The following is a 6000-nucleotide window of genomic DNA, read 5'->3' as shown; positions in this document are numbered from 1 at the left end:
CTCTGGTGTCAACACCGCCACTGAGCTCATGGTTCGAGTATGGTACCGTTGTCCGGTGCTAGAGAGCAACACAAGATTATAAGAGGCACAGTTACTGATACACTATTATTGGGCATAATCCAGGAGGGGCCAGCCTGCAATTTACAGAGCATTGTTACACGTCAGATCATTGTATATATATTTCATATTTTCATCCGGCAGTTAGTCTAACGGTAATTATTTCTGAGTGATGAATGAATCGTTTCGTCATTTAGTCAAGGGTTAGCCATCAAATGTCATACATTATAGCAAATGTCATTATGTACGAGTCCTAAGTGATGGCTGGCATTTGCTTGCTTTATCTGACAGTGTAGAAAAGTGTAGAAAAACAAAGTATTCAGCAATAACAATACACAAAGCAATTATTTGAATTTCTGAAACGCATCATTTCTGGTGAATGTACTTTACTTAAACGACGAAATGCTATTAGAGGTCTGTGAATAGGGTTAATGGTCAATGTGGGTAATCTTTAAAAGCATTGTCGATTACCACTGCACTGGCGTTTTAGTACATAAATGGAGAAAACCCATTCTTTTGTGGTCTACAACATTTGTTTTTGCATCCCCATACATATACACTTAATAACAAGATTGCCTCTCTGCGTCAGAAACAAAGCATTCAACCCTACATCAAACATGTGTTTCAACAACAACATAACTCTGCATTTCTCTGTGTGTCTGACTGAGAAGTGGTGTGTGGATCCCTAGAGTGCTGGACTAGAGAGGGGCTTGAGTCTAGCAAAGGACGTCAAGGACAGCATCGGCTGCCCTCTGTGACTCCAGCAAACAAACGCACGCACGCGCACGCACGCACACGCACACGCACACACACACACACACACACACACACACACACACACACACACACACACACACACACACACACACCTTGCACCTGAGAAACCCCAATTAGCACTCCAACAATACACAGATACAAGTAGTCCACTCGGGACCGGTGGTACACAAGAGGAGTACAAATAAATGGCAGAATAGTACACAAATGGTTCGTACACTTTAAAACACAGCTCTTGTTTGCTTTGTTTTCATGCAGGATTACATAACCAATTACGGTTAATTGCTATTATTCACTTCTGGTTAATATTTTTGTACCCATTTTCTTAAGTATCTGGTTTTATAGTTGTTTTTCTGTATACTTTGGCACAGTCTACAAAGCAGGGATACAAGCATTTATTTTGCCTGCTGTAGGCGTATATTGTCTAAATTAAATTAAAGCATTAACTTAATATTACCCGCAGTATTTTAAACAACGCTTATTATGTTGTGATTATTGTTTTTATACTTATAATATGTAAAGGAGTCTTGATTGCAAACATGAAATTTGTTTTGTTTGGTTAAGTATTACATTTCTAACTAATTAACAGAAGCCATCGTTTTCTGAAGGATTTGTGAACCAACCTAAATATCAAACTTTGTTCATGTCCATCCTTTGCAAATCAATTATCGACGTTAGAGAGAGAAGGAGAGTTGGTAATCCAACTACCACATAGAACCAAAGGTAAACCAATCCATCCTATTGAATGCAAAGCAGACAAATATAATTTGAATAGCTTCAAGCTGAACAGTGGATAAATATTGGTTTAGCAAGCTTACAAGTTTACCTGCAAATGGTCGATGGCCAGAGAGTCCGTCCAGTTGATAGCTACCGTAGTCGCTTCAGTGTGAGCCGTTTTTTCTGGTCCTGTAGGCATAAACATAAGAGACATAAACTGATAAAGTGTCCAGTACAGCCCAACTTCCAGCATTGAAGATTACAGCTAACGATTAGTTCTTTCCTTGCTATTCCCACTTTTCCTCCTTCACTCCCTCATATCATCGTCTCTTGTTGATTACATTTCTTTCTGTAACCTGGTAATAACAACGTGGAGGTGAGGAGGCACTTGTATCGAAGCACCGAGTACAGAAACACATGTATTCCACAGAATGGAGATGCATCCCCCAGGAAAATTCTGCCCCTGGTACCTGGAAGTGGGCTTCACTGTGTGTGTGTGTGTGTGTGTGTGTGTGTGTGTGTGTGTGTGTGTGTGTGTGTGTGTGTGTGTGTGTGTGTGTGTGTGTGTGTGTGTGTGTGCGTTTGCGTGTGTGTGTTGGTGGGAGGGGGGGGGGAGCCGAAAATACACACAGGCGCGCAACACCAGCGCTTATCACACAAGCCAACGTTAGAGACATCACTGTCTCTGCGGACCCAAAGAACAGCAGTAATTGGCACCTCGGGCAATATGAACTGCAAACAACCCTGTTGTATACGAAGAAAGGGCTGTGTCTGGGACTGGGTTTGTCTGATGTAGTTAACTTTTAGTTGATAGCTGAATCCATTGAGCATGCACAGTGTGTTGTCAACAAAACATCAAGATCGTCGGTAGAGTCGTAGAGTCGTTCAGCACTGCTGAACGACTCTATGCGTGCATCACTTCCAGCACCCTAGCTGTGTGATAGCTGCTTCAAGCGAATGTGTATTGTGAACCCAGCAGGTTAGGGATGGAGGGTGGTGGTGGTGGTGGTGGTGGTGGGGGTGGGGGCGGCGGGGATAACATCAACAAACCCCCCCCCCCCCCCTCCAAACCAACCGCACCGCAACCACCCCCATCCTCAGAACACATACGTGTTTGTTTGCAATGCATACAAACGCGCACCGGGAGCAGACCCGTCCAGACTGTGATGATAACAGCCGGAGGCATGCACACAATCGGCTAGAAAACAACCCGACAAGCCACAGCTAGGGCTAGCTAGCTAGACGGCGCGTACCTCGCTGACACAAGCTTTTTATATTTTCCTCTCAATATCTACGTTCATGGTCTGCAATATACAAGAGAGTACTGTAAACTGTTGATGAATAGAAATATAGGATATTTTACCTTACAGAATGAAAATAAAGCAGGGCTTCTCTGTTTGACAGGTGATGGTGTAAACACACGCTCTCCTTCAGCACAGATGTGATTGGTCTAGGGCCATTTCCTCCGCCGCGGAGGGACACCACGCGCGCTGTGACTCACGGAGGGAGCAAATGCCGCAGTATCGTTGCGCAAGCATCCAAGTAAACTAGATCCGAGTTTTGATGTTCGCTGCTGGCTGTTGCGTTGCTCGATGTATCAAATCAAAATCATCTGTATACCTTGCCCCAAATTATTGAACCATTGGTCATATTGTTTACTGGGCACATTTGGCAACTTAGCACGTCCGTCAAACTGTCCGGGTCTACTTCTCATTCATAATAGCCGCAACAATGCTTTGCTGAAACCAGCCTCTGAGTTGCTTTTACTATTTTCCTCAAAACGTATACTGTATCAGCAGTGCGTCACCAATACAACTGGTTGTTTTAATACAGCAGGTTTCCATTGAGCTTTCCTTTTTTTTTTTTTTCTTTATGTTCATTCTTATGGAAACCCGTTTCCGCCACGTAAAAGAAAAAAAATGCAGGTCACAACTCATTATTTTGAGATAGTATCTCATTATTTTGAGATAGTATCTCGTTATTTTGAGATAGTATCTCGTTATTTTGACATAGTATCTCATTATTTTGAGATAGTATCTCGTTATTTTGAGATAGTATCTCATTATTTTGAGATACTATCTCATTATAATGAGATAACTTCTCAACAGGACCAGACTCATTATCTCATTATTTTGAGATAGCATCTCGTTATTTTGAGATAGCATCTCGTTATTTTGAGATACTATCTCATTATAATGAGATAGTATCTCATTATAATGAGATACTATCTCTTTATAATGAGATACTATCTCAAAATAACGAGATACTATGTCAAAATAACGAGATACTATCTCAAAATAACGAGATACTATCTCAAAATAGTGAGATACTATCTCAAAATAATGAGCTGTGACCTGTATTTTTTTTCTTTTACGTGGCGGAAACGGGCTTCCATACATTCTAATTTTTTACAGCGCAGTAAATCTCGGCTGCTGTCAAGCGGAGAGGTTATGCGTCTATCCCCTGACCAGACGCTGGGCGGCACTAAAACGCTAAAGATGCAACTAGACTGGGGACATGGGGGGGCCAACGTGTGGACTCCATACATCCACGGCAGACCACGCCTCCATCCCCGCTGTGTGCACCTGTTTGGATCCTTCTCCAGACCTCTCCTCCAGCCTTGTTGTCTTGTTACACCCACATCATTGGGTTAAAGAAATCGTAGTTTATTGATCAAGTGGACCCGAAAAGTGCTCGACAATACAAAAAGACTGATGTGTAGGGATATAAATGCCCGGCCTGGTGGCCGTGCAATCTAGCAATGGTGGGAAAAGGGTGGAGAGAGGTAGCAGCAGCAGCAACAGCAGGAGGAGGAGGAGGAGGAGGAGGAGGAGGGGTACTGGGTGCTGTGGTCTGGCTCGCATCACACATGCTGGTAACAAAGAACACGTAACGACGGATGATCCCGGTCATGGGTTCACAGCAGACATCGCGTCGGCCAGGGAGACAACACGGAATACCGAAAGCAAGCGTGCGTGGATTAATCGCGTTTAGGACGATACGATAGCGCTGGCTCTGGGTTTTCCCTAAAGTGCAGACGGGGCGATTCTACTTTTCGCTTTCTGTGGAACGGAAGAAGTTAACGTGGTAGCGGGGTTGGTGATCGAAGGAGGAGTTGAAGCGAAAAACACAATGTTGTGAATGATTCCGAACGCGTTTGGTGAGCTACTATGGTGGGATAAATAAAAGAGGACATCAATGACCCATTGGATCTCGGTGAGTGTCTAACCTTACTGCCTTTCTCCAACTTTAGGGGTTTTGACAGGTGGCGACCAGTAGATCATGTATTGGAACAGCAGCTCTACCGATATATGACATCTGTTAGCCTGGCTTCAAGCCCACAGCTTTCCTTTTCTCCCAGCAAGTTCCTGACTCAATCATAACACGTTATTCATTACACTAAACCACGAGACGTGGTGTTAAACTAAATAGGCATCATTAACATTGGTCTTCAGTACATAACGTCCATTGTTAAGTATACTGACAACCATTCGTGAGGTTTTTCCTGAACCAATGGTATTTTGGTTTAGACAGGGCCAATATGTCGTTTTCTGTCCCCGACACACCTTCCTCTTCCTCGGCGAGTTCCTGGCCAACCTTGATATATCACACACACACACACACACACACACACACACACACACACACACACACACACACACACACACACTATTTCCAGTCGCGCATTACGTCACCAGGAAGGGGCTTCCTCCTAAAGACCCCACCCATTAACATACATACACACATACATACACAATCAGGGTTAGGGATGTGGGTAAGATCTTAAGTGCTTAGGCTAGATCTTGGAGGTTCATTTGTGTGTGTGTGTGTGTGTGTGTGTGTGTGTGTGTGTGTGTGTGTGTGTGTGTGTGTGTGTGTGTGTGTGTGTGTGTGTGTGTGTGTGTGTGTGTGTGTGTGTGTGTGTGTGTGTGTGTGTGTGAGTGAGAGAGAGAGTGAGTGTGATCACGTGTCACGGTCGGGCTTAAACGGCATCCTTCCCCTCATTGATCCAGTAGTGCATTTTCTGGCTGGAGTGAATGAGTTTGGCCCACTGACCTAATCTTTGTCTCAGACTTGAGTCTATGGGACCGGATGGAGAATGTTGCACTTGAGTGAATGAGGTCAAGGAAGCATAGGGGAGACACATAAGGCTAATGGGGGGGGGGGGGGGGGGGGGGAGACAGAGGGGCTAATGTTGTTGTGAATGGAATCATGCACCTCGTGATTCACACACAATCTTACTCGCTCGCTCACTCACTCACTCGCTCGCTCGCTCGCTCACTCACTCACTCACTCACTCGCTCGCTCACTCACTCACTCACTCACTCACTCACAACATTTTAGAGACAGACTGTTGAGAGGATTAGTCTTCCCTGAACAAAACCTGTTTTGGTTAGGGTTTGGAGTTGTTTGCATATCTTATGCTGAGCGTAAAAGGAATGGCTTACTATT

General features: G+C 44.2%; 1 long non-coding RNA gene across 1 annotated transcript; it reads right to left on the bottom strand.

Moving 5' to 3' along the window:
* Positions 1–4: 4 nt before the first annotated feature.
* On the bottom strand, positions 5–2982 carry LOC130370234 (uncharacterized). Its single transcript, XR_008892992.1, has 3 exons — positions 2912–2982; positions 1658–1737; positions 5–58 (listed from the first exon to the last, which is right to left on the bottom strand). It is a non-coding gene; the product is annotated as an uncharacterized LOC130370234 (long non-coding RNA).
* Positions 2983–6000: the final 3018 nt, after the last annotated feature.

Source organism: Gadus chalcogrammus, chromosome 17 (assembly GCF_026213295.1).
Source record: "Gadus chalcogrammus isolate NIFS_2021 chromosome 17, NIFS_Gcha_1.0, whole genome shotgun sequence".
In the NCBI taxonomy this organism is placed as follows: Eukaryota; Metazoa; Chordata; class Actinopteri; order Gadiformes; family Gadidae; genus Gadus; species Gadus chalcogrammus.
Note: the sequence above shows the minus strand (reverse complement) of the source record. Positions and strands in the feature narration are given on the sequence as shown.